Source organism: Ovis canadensis, chromosome 20, assembly GCF_042477335.2.
Source record: "Ovis canadensis isolate MfBH-ARS-UI-01 breed Bighorn chromosome 20, ARS-UI_OviCan_v2, whole genome shotgun sequence".
In the NCBI taxonomy this organism is placed as follows: domain Eukaryota; kingdom Metazoa; phylum Chordata; class Mammalia; order Artiodactyla; family Bovidae; genus Ovis; species Ovis canadensis.
Genome location: NC_091264.1, coordinates 49,514,252 through 49,535,971, shown reverse-complemented (window position 1 = coordinate 49,535,971; position 21,720 = coordinate 49,514,252). Strand labels below are relative to the sequence as shown.

At 39.8% G+C, this 21,720-nt stretch overlaps 1 non-coding gene and 1 pseudogene across 1 annotated transcript; one reads left to right on the top strand and one right to left on the bottom strand.

Moving 5' to 3' along the window:
• Positions 1-12,773, top strand: part of LOC138425124 (placental prolactin-related protein 3-like) — a 33,044-nt pseudogene extending 20,271 nt beyond the window's left edge.
• Positions 939-1,047, bottom strand: LOC138426131 (U6 spliceosomal RNA). The gene has a single exon (XR_011251554.1). It is a non-coding gene; the product is annotated as a U6 spliceosomal RNA (small nuclear RNA).
• Positions 12,774-21,720: the final 8,947 nt, after the last annotated feature.

Below are 21,720 nucleotides of genomic sequence, written 5' to 3'. Positions count from 1 at the left end.
GAAAAAGCTTATGAGGCAGGAAGTGAAATCACAGAAAATTAGCAATAGTATCAAAACAAGGGGCAGCATTGCCTAGAAAGAAAGCAGAGTTCTCTAATTTTTTGGAGACAACAGGAACAAGCCAGATGTGAGCCAGCTAGCTTAAGCTGTATACCAGAAACCTCACCAGGAGGAAAATGAAGTTCATAAAATATGCTGATGCTAAACATCAAAATCCAGACAATAAGAGAATAGGGTGGGGTTTATTTAGATGCTGAAAACTACTCAGAGAGGTAGACATGGAAGCAAATACACTAATGAGCATCAGAAAGATCAAAGCACAAGAGGGTCAGAAAATCATAAAGAGACTTGGTAGTCTGATCAAAAGAATAAGAGAATCAAATTATAAAATGAAACTATAAAGACTTCAGCACATGTTAGAACCAGAGAATGCTTAGCAGAGAAAATTTTGCCCTTAGTGACCAGCGAACAGAAGCCTCCAGCATCAGGAACAAACACGGGACAGGACTCATGACTGTGCGCCTCTGGGAACAGCCTCAGTTTCAAAGTTTGGGCACTATACCACCTAAAAGCAAATGCAGACAAGGATTATAGCTTGCTATGACACAGAATCACAGATAGTAGTGTTTGTCAGTTTATTTTTCTCATTCAACTATAAAGTTAATGAATCACTAACCAATGATAATTGACACCACCAGTTTCCAGTCAGATCCTCTTTAGTCATACAATGGATATCTGAACCTGTTATATGATCAATCCCCAGTAATAGTTTTAAAAATTGAATTTATTGATGTTTAATTGAAGGGTAATTGCTTTACAATACTGTACTGCTTTCGGCCAGACATCAGCATGAAATAGCCATAGGTATGCCTATGTCCCCCCCCTCTTGAATCTCCTTGCCACCTTCCTTCCCGTCTCATCCCTCGAAGTTGTTACAGAAAAATATGGAAGGCTTCATGAATTTGTGTGTCATCTTTGGGCAGGGGCCGTGTTAATCTTCTCAGTATTATTCCCATTTTTTAATATATGTGCTACCAAGGCAAACACACGTATAACATTTTAAGAGAAAAAAAATCATATAGTTAGTCATATACCAATAAATGATCAATTACCTCTAATAAAATCAAATTTTATAAGGTCCAAAGTTCCAAGAAGGAATTCAGTTCAGCTCAGCTCAGTCGCTAAGTCGTGTCCGACTCTTTGTGACCCCGTGAATCACAGCACAACAGGCCTCCCTTTCCATCACCAACTCCAGGAGTTCACTCAGACTCACATCCATCGAGTCAGTGATGCTATCCAGCCATCTCATCCTCTGTCTTCCCCTTCTCCTCCTGCCCACAATTCCTCCCAGCATCAGAGTCTTTTCCAATGAGTCAACTCTTCGCATGAGGTGGCCAAAGTACTGGAATTTCAGCTTTAGCATCATTCCTTCCAAAGATGGAATTAAGCATATATTTATGCATAACACATGTATATGTGCACAGAAATAGATACACACAAATATGTCCATGTTATACAAGCTATTATTCTCTTTGCCTGTCACAATAAGCTCTTTAGTTGATGAGAGAGATAGTTCCAAATTTCTCTAACTTATGTCTTCCTTTTGAGAACCACTTCTTTTATTTTCGTCACCAAATTTTAACTAACCATTTTATTCTTAGATACCATGACCCTTTATACTAACTAAGAGCAGACAAAACCTAGTAAATGCTAATATCTTATCCTTAATTAAATTACCACTCTTTGGTGAATTGGAAAAAAGAATCATATTCAGATCTCATTCAAGAGGATAAAATCTCTATTTTATCAGTTCTCTTGTACAAACTCAGTTCTTGCTCACTTCAGTCTTAAATTCTGCTTACTTACAAAGGACAGACAGGAAAAGTAATATTAAAATCACACTTACAAGAGTCTATGATTTTATGCTTCTGTTGGCCAAAGATAGGGCCAGGAATAATTTCTGAAATACTACAATACATCACGGAAGCATGAAGGTCTAGTTCTCCTATCAAAGAGGAGATGCTTGGAGATGGTTCAGAAACTAAGCCCCATGGGTTGTCAGGATGTACTCCTGACCAGACAGATAAATTGTGTCCTTAAATAGTCAAAGTCAGGAAAGGGCAGGCTTTGTTTGCAGAGCTGATGACAGTGTCTTGGGTGCTGACCAGGTAATATTCTTGTATTACCATTTGGAGATTTATTTGCTATTTTCTCGAAGAAACAAATGTAATGAGAAGATTAAAGATGCATAAAAAGAGAAGAGCTGTCAAGGTGCCTAGAAGAAAGGCTAGCCAGGAGAACCAGGCCCCACACTGATAATTGTCAGAGACTGTAACAGTGAGTGTTTTATAGACAGAGCAGAACAAGTGGATAAAACCAACGTTCTAGGGTCACTTTGTTTTGCAGTCAAAGACAAAATAGTTTTCTCCTAGGTACAGTCATCAAGCTCGGATGTGGTCCTGATTGCACACATGTAGACCGAGAGCCACAGGCATGTGTGATGTGACGTCAGGAAGTGAACAGATGAGTGTATTGGTGCCCAGTCACCTGCATTTGCTAATAATGGGACCTGGGGAAAATTACTTGCCCTCTCCAAGTCATTGCATCTTCATTAACAAAACGTGATGATCATAGTGAAGATTAAGGCTATCTCACAAGGTTCTTGTGAAACACAAATTTTAAGATGTTTTAAAGCTTTTGGGAAAGTATCAAAAACATGCATGGGGTTACTAAGGTGAGTGAGCAGATCCAAGTACAGTATTCCTTGTCTCTTAGTATTCTCTTTGTACTCAATATTAGCAATCAGTCAGTCATTTGTTTCCTCTTACCCCAGCGTTTTGGTAAACCACACAGATCAGCTGGACTTTTCTTGTCATTTCAGTGTCTAAAATGAAAGCATTAGTCAATGTTAGTGAAAAAAGTACAAACTCCTAGAGGGCCTCAATGCCAGAGTCTGCAGAATCCGAACATTAAACTGTCTTAAAAATATGGCCTAAAAACTCTGGCTCAGAATTAAGTTCCAAATGTTTGCAGAGCACAGAAGTACTTCTGAGAGCAATATAAAATTACAGGGAGTAATCTACTTCGCCAACTATCTATCTGTGCAAATATCATCATCCTTTTATTTTTTTTTTTTTTTTTTTTTTTTTTTTTTAGCCAGAAAGTTTAATCCAGAGACTGTCCTCAGACAGAATACATTGTTATATAATCCTTGTAAAGAGCAGGTCTCCTCCCATAATTTACAGAATTAGCCAGAAGGTTTAATCCAGAGACTGTCCTCAGGCAGAATACATTGTTGTTATATAATCCTAAGGAATGTAGAGAAGAAAAAACTTTGTCCTTTCTTCCTCCTTGAGAATTCCAGACCCCTCTCTCCTTGGGGACCCCTAGACTTCTTATCAACCTGCCTAGGAAATGACTCTCTCAATCCCCCCTTTTCTTTTAGGAGAATTATGTTGCCTAGGGAAAAGGGGTGTCATTCTCGTTCCATAACTGCTTCGAGCTGAGAAGGGGTGTTGTCCCTAAATTGGCGAGGCAACATATTCACCTAATCCTATTGAGGATATCTGATCCAGGGGCCCCAAATAGTAGTTGGAGGAAGGTGCAGCAGTAGCAGGAGTTTGAGCAACCTTTTGTAACTTAAAAGCTTTCATGCAGCTAGAAACAAATTTAGTTACACAGTTACAGATGTAAGGCAACATAGTCATTAAAACAAGTTAAAATCAAAATTAAAAGACACATTAAGTCCATAGTTAAAGTGCAACGTATTGCACCAGTCCATTTTAGGGTTGGTAGATGTCATCAGATGAAGAAGAGGCATCGCATGTGATTGCTGTTGAAGGTATTCACAGACTTGGAGAAAGTCCTTTCCTTGAAGTGGAGATGTCCACCACCGGAAGCCTTCCATTGATGAAGAGAATCTTTATAACCTCCTTAGCCTGTTCACTACGACAGAGAAAAGCCTCAATCCATCCAATAAATGTATCTACCCAAACTTGTAAGCAAGAATATCCATTAGCTTTTGGCATATGAGTAAAATCAGTTTCCCAGTCCTCTCCAGGATACTTCCCACTTCGTTGTAATCCAGATGGAGAGAGATTTTGCTTCCAAAACCTGTTCAGCAGTCGCCACGGCATAACCTGCTTTACGCTTTCCATCCTGAACAAAAGAACTGCCATCTGTAAATATTTCCATGTCAGGATTGTCTAATGGGGTATCCATTAGATCTTCCCAAGCTGCATAGTTTAAAGTTAGGAATTGGGAACAATCGTGATCAAGTGTTTCATTTTCCTTCTCAGGAAGGAAAGTGGCAGGATTTAAATTTCCACAAACTTTAAGCTTAGTTACTGGTATTTAAGAAGCCTACTGTCTGTCATCCAAATATTAACCTTAGAATTTAAGATTCCACTCACATCATGAGAAGTCAGTACAGTAAGGTTTTGTCCATTAATTATTTTTAAAGCTTCAGGTGCTAATAAAGCCACTGCCCCAATTACTCTTAGGCAGTGCGGCCACCCACGTGAAATTACATCTAATTCTCTGCTTAGATAAGCAATAGGTTGCTGGTGAAGCCCTTGGGGTTGTGTCAAAACTCCCAAGGCCATACCTTTTCTTTCAGTGACAAATTAAATTCTGACCCTGTGGGCAAGCTCAGAGCTGGAGTTTGCAGGAGAACAGTTTGAAGAACCTTAAAAGCCTTTTGAGTTGGTGACCAAACCAGTTTATCAGTTTGGGCCTGCTGAGTTTCAGCTATAAGTTTATATAAAGGCCGGGCAAGTTCTCCATAACCCAGAATCCAAACGCAGTAACCTGTGATTCCCAAAATCCTCTCAATTGTCTTAAAGTCATAGGCAGGGGATGATTTAGTATAGGCTTAATTCTTTCAGGGCCTATGGCCCTAGTCCCTACTGATATGATTAGGCCCAGATATCTAACTGATTGTTGACACAGCTGAGCCTTTTCTCTTGATGCCTTGTAACCACAGCTGGCCAGGAAGTTTAAGAAATCTTCTGAGGCTTGCAAACAAGCTTCCTCTGTCTCAGCACAGAGCAAAATATCATCTACATATTGTAACACCACCGCTTCAGAACTATTAAAGTTTTGTAGATCCCGTGACAAACTTTGTCCAGATAAGTGAGGACTGTCACGAAATCCCTGGGGCAAAACTGTCCAGGTTAACTGAGAAGCTGGCTGTGTAGGGTCTTCAAAGCCAAATAGACATTGACTTTCCTCCACCAAAGGCACTGAATAGAAGGCATCCTTTAAATCAATTACTGAGAAATATTTGGCTCCTTCAGGAATTTCAGACAATAGAGTATAAGGATTAGGCACCACGGGGTGTAAAGGACTACAGCCTCATTTTTTATACGTAAATCTTGAACTAGTCTCCATTTGCCATTTGATTTCTTTATACCCAAAATAGGAGTGTTGCAAGGATTGTTACAGGGAATTAATAGTCCCTGTTCCTTTAAATTTTCAGTGATGGGTTTTAACCCTTCCTTAACCTCAGGTTTCAGAGGATACTGCTTCTTATGTGGAAATAAGTGCAGGTCTTTGAGCTTGACAACTACAGAAATAGCATTTTGTGCTCAACCCACAGATTTTCCATCAGCCCAGACTCTAGGATTTACATTTTGTTCAACTAGAGGAAGAGAAAGGGAGGGCTCCATATTCATAAAAACAGAGGCATGGACCTTGCTCAGTATATCCCTCCCCAAAAGGGGTGATGGAGATTCTGGCACGATCAGAAACTCATGTGAAAATAGCGCAGAATCCCAGTTGCAATATAAAGAATAACTGTAATAATACCTTTTGACTCGTCCAGGCAGTCCCATTACAGAAGCGGATCGGGAAGAAAGTGGGCCAGGGGCTTCAGTAAGCACAGAGTAAGTTGCCCCAGTATCTAAATAGGAAATCAATGGATTGGCCCCCACACAATTATTAATACCCGGGGTTCCTCAGGTGTAATTAGGACGGGAGCTTGTGTGGGGACCCCCAGGCACCTTCAGTCCTGATTGTCTTGAGAGTCTGACCCTGGAGACCTACGCCTCTGAGGGCAGTCTCTTCCAGTGTGGTTCTTTGCAGACCAGACATGGAGCCAGGGGCGGCTTAGATGCCTGAGGGCAATCCCGCTTGAGGTGCCCCTCCTTTCCACAGTAATAGCAAGCCCATCCCTTTTCACCTGGGTCCCTCTGGGCATTTTTCTCAGGCTGCTTAAGACCGTTTTTCATAGCCATTGCGAAGGCTTCCGCCTTTTCCTTTGTCTTTCTTTGCCTTTCTTTCTTTTCCTCATATTCCCTACCGTAATAGACCATCTGAGCCAGTTGTAACAGAGTATCTAAAGACTGATTTGGTCCATAAGCCCATTTTTGTAGCTTATGGCGGATATCTGGAGCCGACTGAGTGATAAATCTTTTAAGATCACTTTTCCTTCTTCACTTTCGGGATCAATCTCAGTGAATCTGCGAAGAGCTTCTCTTAGTCTATCTAGGAATTTACCAGGAGCTTCCTTCTCCTTCTGTTCTATGTCTGCCAATTTGCTATAATTTAAAGGCTTAGAACGCGCTTGCCTGAGTCCTTCAAGAATACATCTGACAAAATGACTCTGATCCCATCTTCCTTTAGCTGAGTTGTAGTCTCAGTCTGGTTCTATAGTTGGGACTGCCTGATTCCCAGTGGGCAGGGCCACTATCTCATCCTCCCTCTTCCCTACTGATTCATTACCAAGCCATTCATCTCCATAAGCAACCGCTTTTTCCAAAACTCGAGTCTTTGAGTCAGGAGTCAGTGTTTGTCTCAAGATATACATCACATCCTTCCAAGTAAGGTCATAAAGCAGAGTAACACCTTTAAAAGCTCTAATATATATATTTTCTGGGTCCTCTAAGTAGTCTCCCAGATCCTCCTTGATTCTTTGTATTTCTTGATAAGAAAAGGGCTTATTAACTCTCATAGACTGGTTATTTCTCCTGGTGAGTGTTTCATAAAGAGGCAACAGCTTGCGTGGCTGTTCTTCAGTCCCCCTGGCTGCTCTGCACATATGATCCCAGGGATAGAATGGAGAAACCTCTTTTTCTTTTTCTTTTTCTCTTTGTCTCCTGTCCTACATCTCATCTCTAACTTCAATGGTCTGAGTTTCTACTGAAACCAGAATAGTCTGAGGTCGTACTGAGACAGGAGTTGTTTGGACCTCCACGTGGGCACTTTGAATCTCAGTTTGGGTTTCCATTGAGACCAAACTGGTTTGAATCTCAGTTTGGGTTTTCACTGAGACCAAAGCAGCCATTCTGAGGGGGGTTTTCTGGCTTTTCGTTAGCTCAGCTTGGAGCCCCGGGTACGGGGGCAAAGTAGGACAGGAGGGAGCTGAAGGTTTCATGCCCAAATCTATACCCTTAGGACATAAGTCTGGCATATTTCGCAGAGAGAAAAAGGGCAACACATATGCTACTTCTACCCATTTCCCTTGTTCCTTACAGAACCGGTCTAACTGTAAAACAGTATTATGCTTAAGAGACCCTCCAACCAGCCACCGTCCGCCGTCCTCCAGTGGATACAGAGGCCATGCAGTATCGCATAGGAAGACCAGGTGTGTCTTCTTTAAGCCCTTGGGATCGAATCTATCCCAGTTTTTCAAGATACAGTTCAAAGGAGTGAGGCTGGAATTGTTAGCCCCCATCTTGTCCTGAAGGATCCCGGATGAGCCCGCAAGATGAAAGGTTGTTGTTGAATCACGACGCCGGGATTCTTGGCCCCCGGAGAAGAATTCAATCTGGGGCCAGAGACAAGGCTTGATCACTCAGAGCTTTTGTGTAATTAAGTTTTATTAAACTATAAAGGAGATAGAGAAAGCTTCTGACATAGGCATCAGAAGGGGGTAGAAAGAGTACCCCTCATCATCCTTTTAAACTGCCACAGAAAGCACTCCTTCTTCACCAACCCAGATACTACAGCACCAACTCCTGCTCAGAGCAACAGGGAAGAAGAAGGCTTCCTTCCACAGGACGGATTTGATAACCTCAGGTGACTAGATCATCTCAGAATGGCTCATGTTTTTAATTAAACAGGGTCCTGCCTGCTCCTGCTGCTGGTCATGTCAAATCTGCTCCTGTGCCAAGGCAACTCATGCCTGTCCTCCTGTCCCGACATGATTGACCTCCCCCTGGAATCCCTTACATTACTGGTATTCAATGCCTCCAGGCTGTCCCACAACATCTTTAAGCATTCCAGAATAATGTTCAGTGAGTTTGTAAGTACTGTGGTGGTGGTGGTTTAGTTGCTAAGTTGTGTCTGACTCTTGAGACCCCATGGACTGTAGCCTGCCAGGCTCACAGATGGAACCCTTGCATAAGTGACTGGGCTATACTGTCCTTTCAACAAGAAGGCTGCATCAGCCAAACTTCAAACAACACAGTCTCTAGGTCAAAGAAGCCATCAGCTCATAAGATGTGGAATATGAAGAAAGGATCAGATTTGTGAAATCTCAAAGATTCCTAAGAAGTGCAATAACATTTTCAATTTCCTTTCATTCATTTTCTTTTGTAAATTTCCAAAATAAATGATTTTGTATTTGTCAGCCAAGAATGCCATAAAATAATACAATAGACTTAGTGGAATAAACAAAAGAAATTTATTTCCTCACAGTTCTGGGGATTAGAAGTTCCAGATCAGGGTGCCAGCAAGATGAGGTTCTGGTAAGAATTCTTTCCTCCTAGGCTGGATTCTCCATGCATCCTCACACAGGATGGGGGGAAGAGAGAGAGAGGAAGAGACACAGAGATAATTTTCTGGTGTTTCACTTCATGAAGACACTAAACATATTGCTTCAGTGTTCCACCGTAAGAGGTCATTTAACCTGAATGGGCTTCGCTCATGCTCAAATGGTAAAGAATCTGCCCACAATGTGAGAGACCTGGGTTCTATCCCTGGGTCTGGAAGATTCCCTGGAGAAAGGAATGGCAAGCCATTCCAGTATTCTTGCCTGAGAAATCCCATGGACAGAGGAGTCTGGTGGGCTAGGGTCCATTTCAAAACACAGTACTTTGGCAGTTAAGGCTCTAACACGTGAAGTTGAAGAACACACATTCAGTCCACAATACTACCTGACATAAAGCACTTTTAGGTGGGACTGGGGAAAAGGAAGCATGTTGATTTTCTGGTCCTTCAGTGTCTCTCTGGGCTTTCTTCTCCAGGCTCAGAGTAAATATCCAATAAATGAGAACTGCTCTGCAGTGAACTTGGTGGATGGAACATATTAAACAAAGCTGAATCCTGGTCACAAAAACGAATACTGGTGGTATTTTTAATGCTACAAATTATTGTTTTAAGATTTGCAGTGAATAGCTTTAGAGCTACAATAGGAGGGGAGTTTACAATTGGAAACAATTATTCTGTTTCTAATGAAAGTATTTGAAAGTTGTATGTTCATTCTTTCAGGTCGATCAAGGAGCCCAAAGTAGAGCAGACAGCTAATAAAAAATGGTGCTAAAGGTTTCTATTAAAGAATACTGGAGTAGGCTGCTCAACCCTCTTGCAAAGGATGCTCCTCACCTAGGGATGAAATCTGAGTCTTTTTATATCTCCTGCATTCACAGGAATGTTCTTTACCACTACTGTCACCTGGGAAGCACCAAGTTTTGGTTCAAAAGTACTATATTTGGTTCAAATACTAAAAAGTAAAACCAAAACCAAACAAAAACAGATTAAAAAAAAGAGAATGGAAAAGGTTGAACTTAGAAAAGTTAGATGTAAAATCATTTCTATAGACACAATGTATAGAAAATGTAGGAAAAGGATGACTTTCAAATTTTGTGATTCCTGCTCGTTAAAATTACACGACTGTCAAACATATTGATGTTCTGGTAATGGGTTCACCTACTGAATGCCCAACAACCCTAACTAATTGCCTGATCACTTTCAGGATGTAAAATATGCCCAGGGCCAACTGTACTATATCAATGCCACCAACAGCTGCCACAGCAATTCCCTCCACACTCCTGAAGAAAGAGAAAAAGTCCTAGAGGCAACTGTGAGTCTTTCACCTGGGTTTTTCACCGGATCAAATGAGACAGTATGTAGCTTACCAGGCTTCATAATATTAGAGGTTATGGTAACTGTACATGCAGAAAATGGTGGAGGAACCATAAGCAACTGAAGAGAAATTATATTATGCACTTGATGAAGCGTGAGTGAAATCAAGGGATGACTAATGATCTGTAGTAGCAACATAAATAACAGATCTATAAATTATCCATGCAGACAACATTAGTTCAACCAAAGCATTAGACACAGGATTGCAGCCAATATACTGTATGAAAACAGGGAATGAATGGGAACTTCCATGTGCAAAATATAAGATTGCAAAATTCATGAATATGTAAGAAACACACACCAGTTTTGAGTACTCCCTGTTACTAGTGACGACTAAGTGGGAGTCCTATACCGCACCACCCGAGCCCCTGCATCTGCCTTTCAAGGCTCTCCTGATTCTGCTTCTACTCTCTGACAACTTCATTCGTCATTCTCAATGACTCTTCTGTCACCTTTTAATTTATAAGTCTCCCCCACAATGGCCTATTAAATGTTGCTTTGCTTCTCATGTCCGCAAAAATTGCCTCTGTTCTGAGGACAACACAGTTTACATATCAAGCCTCAATCATTTATGGCAGCTCCAAAATTTTCATCATTATGATTTCTCCTTTCTGATTTCATGCATTATCCTTCCTCCTAACATTATTTAAAATCTTTTAACACGCATCCCCCCTTAAAATACTATCTTCTCTCTCTACAACCTTCTTAATGATCCCAGAATTCTTTTCCTCTGTTAAGCTCATTAGTAATGATGATGATCAAGTAAAGAAAAAGGTAAAGAGGAAGAAGAGGAGGGATTGTTCAATAAGTTTAAATTTAACGTTTATTGAGAGTTACTACATGGCCTCACATTTTACTAAGCACTTTATATGCATTACTAATTTAATCCTATTCAGTTCTCTGTTCTTTACCAGTAAAATGGTTTATGGCTGTAAAGAAATCAAGCATATTAATTAGAGGTCTTTAGCCCCCGGGATTTTCAGGCTAATTCTGCTAGTAGTAGTGAACTGGGGCAGGGGACCCTCCATTGTGAATCCCACTGGTGCTGTAACTAAAGACAACGTTGTGCCATTTTCTACCTGGAGACATGTCAGCAAAACAGACTGTTCTGATATCAGCAGGGAGCTGGTGTTGGGATCAACTGAGGAGAGAAAGCCAGTTTAGGAAAATCATGTCTTCTCATTGTCTCTTTGTTGTAATATCATAAAACAATTACTGATCAAATATCAATACGAATGACTCACCTGATTCATTAATACAAATGAATCACTGGGTGTCAGTGATGTGGGCACAGGTGGAACCCCTCTTTCCTGGGTCAGGCACTGCAGGCACATACTGACTTGCCGTAAATACTTAGATTATGTCACACAAATATACAAACATAAAAGAACTCACTGAGTGGTGGTAGAATTTCAGAGGAAAAAAGAAAATTCTTCATGTTATAAATTAGAATGCATCAGAAGAATCAGTTCCTAAAATAACCTAGATTTTTAATACATCACCAAAGTGTGAACTAATAGCTTACATTTTATAATTTTGTAACTTTTACTATCTTCAAAAATCTCCACATACATATAGGAATAACCAAGTGTTTTAGGTCAGCTGCTCTGAGCAAAGATCACATGTTACCAAAACCACTGAATTATGATTACTTAAATGAGACTGTGTCTTCTGGTTGCTTAGATTAAAGACCTTAGTAAGTGGATACTCATGTTACTGTACTCCTGGAATAGACCTCTGTATCATCTAGTCACGGACCTGCGGAGTATGAAAGAAGTCTCAGATACTATCATATAAAATGCCAGAGAGAGTGTGAAAAATCTACTAGAACTTCAAGCATTCATAGAGAGGCAATTCTGCCAGGTGAGCATCCTGCAGAGGGCTTTCTTGCTTTGCTTATCAATGAGAGAGGTGACCTCTGTAATGCGTAAGGTGTTTGGAATTATCTCATTTTGTAAGAAAAAGATTCATGACTTCTATATGCTAGACTGCTACTACATAAAGCAGGAGCCTAGGCATTCATAGTGATAGACTCTACTGTAAAGGAATCAGAACTTCACTGCAAGTTTTGACATGGGCAGCCTTCCCTGCATTGCACACAATTCCACCAAAAGCTTGGCTCTTCCTGGGCACAGGTGGTTGAAATATTTTCAAGAGTAAGAGAGCTAGAGAACAGAATTTCCAAGATCAGCATTTTCTTCAAAGTAATGCAGGACGTATGCTATTGAAGCTCCAGCTCTCTTCTTTCTCTGTTTTCCTCAAATCAAAGGATGAGAGTGGGAAGGAAGAAAAGAGAAAGTTAAAACTAATCTTGAGTTATGTTTCTACATTTTAGATTCCTAATAATTTTTTCATAGACTGGCTTCAAAATCCATATGTAGAGACTTTTATATACATATGTCTTCCCCAAATCTTAATTTGATAATTAGAAGCAAAGAAAAAATAAGCAAATCCTAATAAAACACATAAGAAGTCTTTATCTTTTGGGTATTCAGATTATTGTTCCAGTAAGGCAGAAGATGTTGAAGGCTCACATTTACTGGTGTGGACTCCCATCCCTAGAGTCCAGCGATGAAGATGTGCATCTTTCTGCATTTTATAAGCTGTTCAAGTGCCTGCATAGGGATTCACGTAAAGTTGACACATACGTGAAGATGCTGGGATGCCGAATCACCAACATGTGCTAAATCCACATCCATCCCAGCCAGCTCTGAGGTGGTCATGATGATGTATCCCATAGCAAGCTTGTTTGAACTTATAGCTTTTTAATGTATGCTCTGTGAAATGGGTCTCCTCTTAAAAAAAAAATAAACACAGACTCTGTAGAGATGTCAAACTAAGAGGGCAATTTCTTAACATTTCTTATCTTCATTTAATAGAAAATCAAAAGAAAATCCACCCGTACAATTAGGAGAATGAAGCTCCTATTAAAATTAGTCACAAATAGCAGAAGCTGGCATTACAAAGAAGACCATTAAGAGATTACTTAAGAACCACAGCCAATTATTTGGGTCAAGTTATTAGAATCAAAGTATTAGACAATTGTTCATGGTTCTGGTCATGCTACCAAGAAGACTGAATTCTCAAGATTCTTTATGAAAGCCAGGCATGAACTGTCAGCCAACTATCACAGTGTTACATCAGACAATATAAGTGCTTCACCTTTGTATAAATACCATGAGGTTTACTGAACTGTCTAAAGATTGTTACGATACTGTCTTAGTCCTTCTGGATTGTTATAACACAGGCTTAAAAACAATGGAAATGGATTTCCACAGGGTGGTCATGCAGGGTCTTTCTGGTCACACACTGCTTACTGTATCCTCTGAAGGGGAGGAGGGTATTGGGAGCTCTGTGTGTGTGTGTGTGTGTATATATATATATATATATATATATACACTCAACTCATTGAAGAGGCTCCATCCTTATAACTCCTTATAACTCCATCACCTCACAAAGGCCCCACCTAGGGTTATCATAACCATGAGAATCAGGATTTCAGCATATGAAATTTCTGGGGGACACAAAGATTAAGACCATAGCAGATACAAAGGTGAACTGGCTCATCCTCCCCAGGGGCTGTCGTCACCCACACTCCACTGCATCCTCATTTCTTGCATCACCACGCAGCCATTCCACGCATTCCATCACTCTGGGTTTTCCAAGTCCAGGTCAGTCAAGTGTCAGCTCCAACTCATATTCAGCGTATTCAGTGTTTCCCTCTCCCCTGCTGAGGCCCAGGGGACCTACCAGGAAGTGCAGATGTGTCCATTTCTGCAAGGTTCCTTCTTTCTCCCTCTCTGGATCTTCATTCCTGGGGCCATGTTGGAACAGGGTAGATGGTAACAAGATGGGAAAGTTCTGACATCGCTGACTTACATGGTGCTGTTGTAGCCTTCTCTTGATCCAGATGGACTGATCTGAAATTCCGCCTGACTGACAAGTGTTTCTCTTGAGGGGTATCCTGGTGATTTGCCAGGACATTCACAAGTTGGGGATCCCCAATGTCATAGTTTCCTTTTTAATCAGGGGAAATGTTCTCGAACCCACAGCTCCCCACCTACAGTATTCACCAGAGCCTCTCTGTTTCCCTCACTCTGCAAGCACCATCTGGAGAATATTAGCAGCCCACAGTGAGCTGCCTACTAGCTGGCCCACAGGAAACCCATGTATCACAAACACTCTAAATAATTGAATGGCAGAAATACTGGTGTGCATCTGTCCCCCGCCTAAGGATTCTGGACAATTGTCCAACTGGTCACATAGACACTGAGTAGATCAGAAAGCTGGATTCAAAAACACATTTATCTGAAAAGTGAGATACCATTCTCTCTTCCTTTTAGAGTAACTATCCTTTTCATTAATTATTTGGCCTTGCAAACATGCCTTAGTAGGTCCCAGAATTATAAAATCCTCCAAATAAACTGAGTCTCTACTGAGACTGGATTAAGGTTGCTCAGCTTGTTCAACAGCTTCCAAACAAACTGGGATGAGGGCCAATCTCTTGACTGGTTCTCCTAAGAAGTCAGTGATGTTGCTGGGCCAGTTTTGGAGCATGTTTAGGGCTTCAGCAGTAATTCCTAGTAAACAGAAAATGGGAAATAAAAAGGTAGAAGGGAAGGGTGAATGAATAAGAGAGAAGGAAAAGAAAGACAGAAGGAAGGAAAAGCTGCAAAGAGAAAGTGAGTCAAGGACTCGCAAGAAGGAAATCGTAACTATTTCTAGAGACAGATGTTCACCAGATTATTGCAGTGATCATTTTGCAGTATACATCAAATAATTATGTTGTACACCTGAAACCAAAATAACATTATATGTCCATATGATCTATGTATTATGATACTGAAATTGAAATAGCATATTTGTCAATGTGACCTATATATAATGATCATATAATTTTTATATACATAACAGATATTGCATACCTTAAGTTAAGTTCAGTCACCAGGCTCCCCTGTCCTCCACCATCTTGTGGAGCTTGCTGAAACTCATGTCCATGATGTCGGTGATGCCACCCAACCATCTCATCCTCTGCCATCTCCTCTCCTCCTGCCATCCATCTTTCCCATCATTAGGGTCTTTTCCAATGAGTCAGTTCTTTGCATCAGGTGGAAAAATTATTGGAGCTTCAGCTTCAGTATCAGCCCTTTCAATGAATATTCTGGGCTGACTTCCTTTAGTATAGACTGGTTTGATCTCCTTGTAGTCCAGGGGGCTCTAAGAGTCTTCTCCAACAGCGTAGTTCAAAAACATCAATTCCTCGGTGCTCAGTTTCTTTATGGTCTAGCTCTCACATTCATACTGACTGCTGGAAAAACCATAGCTTTGACTAGATGGAATTTTTACACAGAGATATGTAAGGAAAAGTTTTGAAAAGGAATATAATTCTATTTTGGATGAAGAAAACAAATCAACTTGTATATATATTTTTTGCTAATGTGCATTTTAGCTATCATGTTAGGTATAAAACTTTATCTTCAAATGTAGGTTTTGTTTATGCTGATGAAACAGAAATGTGTCTTAATTTTGTAATATTAACTGCAGAACAGCTTATTTACAATAGCTATGAAACCACATAATTTTGAAACCTATAGCCTGCCCAGTACTCTGCTTTTTGTCATTTAACCAATTGATCATTGACTTAATTCCTCCTTTACTCAGAAACTCTTATAGGTGCTTGCTGCTGCTGCTGCTGCTAAGTCGCTTCAGTTGCGTCCGACTCTGTGCGACCCCACAGATGGCAGCCTACTAGGCTCCCCCGTCCCTGGGATTCTCCAGGAAAGAACACTGGAGTGGGTTGCCATTTCCTTCTCCAATGCATGAAAGTGAAAAGCGAAAGTGAAGTTGCTCAGTCGTGCCTGACTTTTAGGGACCCCATGGACTGCAGCCTACCAGGCTCCTTCATCCATGGGATTTTCCAGGCAAGAGTACTGGAGTGGGGTGCCATTGCCTTCTCCGTATAGGTGCTTAGTTTACATCAATAAACTAAGCAGGCAGACACTTATCCTCATGGAACTGATATTACAGCCTGGGGAAGACCGATGATCTCCAATAAACATGAATCCAAAGTAACTAACCTCCAATTAAATAAATTTATGTTAAAAAATAATTTTTTATCTTGCAAGTACATTATATGATATGTTAACAGGTGATCTGTACTATGGGAAAAGAAATAGGAAAGCAGAGGACGGGGTTTCGAGAATGAATGTGAAGAAAGGGACATGTTTTAAAGAAAAACAATTTAGACCACACTGAGGGGAGCAAACATGCTCTCTTGCATTCAAGATTCAAGTTTTCCCCTGTCCAATCAGGACTCTTGGTCTTCTACCCAACTTCAAAAATGTTTCCGTCTCTGAGGCTCTATGCAAACTCATGCAAACGTGGATGTTCTGAACATTCTGCCTCTCTTCATTTGAACTGGTTTCATAAAAATTGTTGGTAAACTCCCCCAAATTAAGTAACATTTTATGCAGCAAATTTTGATAATTTTCTGATTCCTGAAGATATAATATCCAAATTATTTTCATTTTTCAACACACTGTCAGTGACCTAATTATATTATGTAAAAATATTATATATGCATTACTATTCTAATATATTATGACTTTTAAAAATATACACAAAATATAAACTAAATAACAGAGAGATAAACATAAATAGAAATGGAAATGGTAACATTTTCTTCCCCAAGGGATGAAGACACTCATTTTTATGGCCACTGGACTAATGGATTCTAAGTGTATACACATAATTATACCAGTTGTTTAACTATAATAATAATGTAATTTCCTTTATATATAGCTTCAATCAAAGTTCTCAGTTCTTTCAATCAAAGTACCACAAGGGGCCAAGAATAAAATATAAGTGAATAACTCTCTTCATATGCATATATAAAATTTTGAGCTCAGTTAAGTAATCATTTTAAGTTCTATTGTTATTCCATCAATTCATCTACTGGTAAGTAATCCAAACTCTACAATAGATTTCTTTTTTTCAGGATTTAAATCACAAATCATAATAAAAGCAGAACAATGGGCTTGAAAAAAATGGCATAGTGAAAAAGTTAGCTTAAAGCTCAACATTCGGAAAACGAAAATCATGGCATCTGGTCCCATTACTTCCTGGCAAATAGATGGGGAAATAGTGGAAACAGTGGGTTTTCCTTTATTTTTCTGAGCTCTAAAATCACTGCAGATGTTGATTGAAGCCAAAAATTAAAAGACGCTTACTCCTTTGAAGGAAAGTTATGACCAACCTAGACAGCATATTAAAAAACAGAGACATTACTTTGTCTAAAAAGCCCATAGAGTCAAGGCTATGGTTTTTACAGTGGTCAGGTATGGATGTGAGAGTTGGACTATAAAGAAAGCTGAGCACCAAAGAACTGATGCTTTTGAACTGTGGTGTCGTGGAAGACTCTTAAGAGTCCTTTGGACTGCAAGGAGATCCAACCAGTCCTGGGTGTTCATTGGAAGGACTGATGTTGAAGCTGAACTCCAATACTTTGGCCACCTGATGCAAAGAGCTGACTCATTTGAAAAGACCCTGATACTGGAAGAAATTGAGGGCAGGAGGAGAAGGGTATGACAGAGGATGAGATGGTTGGCTGGCATCACTGACTCAAAGGACATGGAGTTTGGTGGACTCTGAGATTTGGTGATGGACAGGGAGGCCTGGCATGCTGCAGTTCATGGGGTCGCAAACAGTCGGACATGACTGAGAGACTGAACTGAACTGAACTGAACTGAATTGTCATAGAATGATAAATAAAATGTTGTATAGATATCATTTTATTTATATATCAGTTCAGTTGGTTGATAACTTTTCTTCCAAGGAATTAGCGTCTTTTAATTTCATGGCTGCAGTCACCGTCTGCAGCGATTTTGGAGCTTTCAAAAAAAAGTCTGACACTGTTTCTACTGTTTCCCCATTTATTTCCCATGAAGTGATGGGACCGGATGCCATGATTTTCGTTTTCTGAATGTTGAACTTTAAGCCAACTTTTTCACTCTCCTCTTTCACTTTCATCAAGAGGCTTTTTAGTTCCTCTTATATATATATATGCATTGTAAAGAAAATTAAGGAAATAATACAGAGGACTTACCATTTTCTGAACCAGAAAGTGTACTCACTCAGAGCTGAATATACATGTAATCTAGAAAAAATACTTTTTCCATTTCTGATGACTTATAAAGAAAGGGACTCCATGACTTTCATCTCCATCCTACTGTAGACTCCTTTCCACTTTTCTGCTCAACTTCCTTTCATGAAATCTCTTCCCTAGGTTATAAAACAAACTTCAGGTTTCTGGTTCAGACAAGATGACCTTGATCTTTTGTGCCCACTCCTCTATTTATTCTGGAAATAAGAAGAGACCACTAAAGGGCCCTTTTATAGTTGGCAAGAAGAAGGTGAACTAGATTAGGGCCTGAAGGATGGAAGAGCAACACAGCAGCACCTGACAGAAGACAAGCCAGACCCAGCATTCCTGACCTCCAACCTAGATCAGAAGGCAGTCTGAGTAGGGCTGTTCCTCCCAAGGAATAAATGTGAAGGCACACCAGGTGGTGGGTTGGTTGCCAGGTTGTGCCTGACTCTTTGTGACCCCATGAACTGTAGCCCACCAGGTTCCTCTGTCCATGGAATTCTCCAGGCAAGAATACGGATTCACATATCCTCCTCCAAGGGATCTTCCCAACCCAGGGATTGAATCTGGGTCTTCACAAGGCAAGCGGATTCCTTACTGTCTGAGCCACCAGGAAAGCCTGAGAAATTTAATAATGGCGAGGATATTTGGAAATTAAAAGGAAAAAAACATTTGTTAATATTAGATAAAGTAGACTTTAGAGCAAAGAAAATATCTAAGGACAAAGGAAGACAAGGACATTACATAAGGAAAAAAGAGTGAATCCAGCAAGAATACATAATATTCCTAAATATGTACACATCAAACAACATAATCTCAAAATTCTTGAAGCAAAAATAGAAACATCATATGAATACTCCTATAAACTTCAATGAGATTGAAACTGTGACATAAAACTTTTGAAAAAGAAATCGTCAATCCAAGATAGGTTGACCAGAGAATTCTAACAAATATTTTAAAAATTAAGATCAATTGACATAATCTCTTCAAGAAAATGAAAGAGTAGGAAACCATTCCCAACTAATGAGATGGGGCCAGTATTGCTCTATATCAAAATCAGACAAAGGCAGTACAAAAAGAAATTTTAGACTAACATCTGTCACAAATTTGGAATTAGAAGTTTTCACTCTCACACATACAAATAACCAAATGAATTCAACAATGTATAAATACACATCTTGATAGTTTCTGGTCCCTTCCTAAGTCTTGTCCCATTACCTATGTCTTCAAAGGGTTTCAGTGAATCAACGATACAGTTAGTTAGGGTCCCAGTAATAATATTTTGATACCAGAAACACAGTGACAAATACTCAAGTCTAGGTCAAATCAGAAACTGACATCTCCCATTAAAGTTAATACTACCCAGGCATCCTAAATGCCTAGCAAAAATATCTGCAACTAGATTCATAAGAAAAAGAAAACATATCTACTACAGAGAAATGGTCGGTGTGTTTGATATTCTTTACATGCCCCTCAGGAACCCTGTTGATCATTTTCTATTATGTTATGAACCTTTGGCGGCTGAGAAGATCAGACTTTATCCCTCTAGCGCTCCTGGCCTCTGACTTCTACTTGAGTTTGGCAAGGGGTGAAAAAAAGAGATTGGAGAGTCAGTGGAGAAAGAGATCAGTGGATTGATTCTTTCCTCTGACTCCTTTCTTGCTGGGAAGTGGCCAAGTTTCTCCACTGAAGCCCAGAGCTCCGGTCAGAGGCCCTGGCTTTTAGCTGCAGCTATGTACAAGACTCTTTATTTATTTATTTATTTTTATTTATTTTATTTTTATTTTATTTTTTTTAGTTTTTTATTTTTAAAATTTTAAATCTTTAATTCTTACATGCGTTCCCAAACATGAACCCCCTCCCACCTCCCTCCCCACAACATCTCTCTGGGTCATCCCCATGCACCAGCCTCAAGCATGCTGTATCCTGCGTCAGACATAGACTGGCGATTCAATTCTTACATGATAGTATACATGTTAGAATGCCATTCTCCCAAATCATCCCACCCTCTCCCTCTCCCTCTGAGTCCAAAAGTCCGTTATACACAGCTGTGTCTTTTTTCCTGTCTTGCATACAGGGTCGTCATTGCCATCTTTCTAAATTCCATATATATGTGTTAGTATACTGTATTGGTGTTTTTCTCTCTGGCTTACTTCACTCTGTATAATTGGCTCCAGTTTCATCCATCTCATCAGAACTGATTCAAATGAATTCTTTTTAACGGCTGAGTAATACTCCATTGTGTATATGTACCACAGCTTTCTTATCCATTCATCTGCTGATGGACATCTAGGTTGTTTCCATGTCCTGGCTATTATAAACAGTGCTGCGATGAACACTGGGGTACATGTGTCTCTTTCCATTCTGGTTTCCTTGGTGTGTATGCCCAGTGGTGGGATTGCTGGGTCATAAGGTAGTTCTATTTGCAATTTTTAAAGGAATCTCCACACTCTTCTCCATAGTGGCTGTACTAGTTTGCATTCCCACCAACAGTGTAGGAGGGTTCCCTTTTCTCCACACCCTCTCCAGCATTTATTCCTTGCAGATTTTTGGATCACAGCCATTCTGACTGGTGTGAAATGGTACCTCATTGTGGTTTTGATTTGCATTTCTCTAATAATGAGTGATGTTGAGCATCTTTTCATGTGTTTGTTAGCCATCCGTATGTCTTCTTTGGAGAAATGTCTATTTAGTTCTTTGGCCCATTTTTTGATTGGGTCATTTATTTTTCTGGAATTGAGCTGCAGAAGTTGCTTGTATATTTTTGAGATTAGTTGTTTATCAGTTGCTTCATTTGCTATTATTTTCTCCCATTCAGAAGGCTGTCTTTTCACCTTGCTTATATGTTCCTTTGTTGTGCAGAAGCTTTTAATTTTAATTAGATCCCATTTGTTTTTTTTTATATTTTGATAACATATTTTATTATCAGATAAAGCTTTTTTTTTACACAAAAACAATTTTTAATTATGTGAAATCATACTGAACATACAATGTCATATTATAGCTACATTTTCACTTATTTATATTTCTCATTTCATTCAAGTTCTTTTTTTTTTTTTAATTTTTAGTTTTTTATTTTTTAAATTTTAAAATCTTTAATTCTTACATGCATTTCCAAACATGAACCCCCCTCCCACCTCCCTCCCCAGAACATCATTCTGGGTCATCCCCAAGCACCAGCCCCAAGCATGCTGCATCCTGCGTCAGACATAGACTGGCGATTCAATTCACATGATAGTATACATGTTAGAATGTCATTCTCCCAAATCATCCCACCCTCTCCCTCTGAGTCCAAAAGTCCATTATACACATCTGTGTCTCTTTCCCTGTCTTGCATACAGGGTCGTGGCAATGACGACCCATTTGTTTATTTTTGCTTTTATTTCCAGAATTCTGGGAGGTGGATCATAGAGGATCCTGCTGTGATTTATGTCTGAGAGTGTTTTGCCTATGTTCTCCTCTAGGAATTTTATAGTTTCTGATCTTAC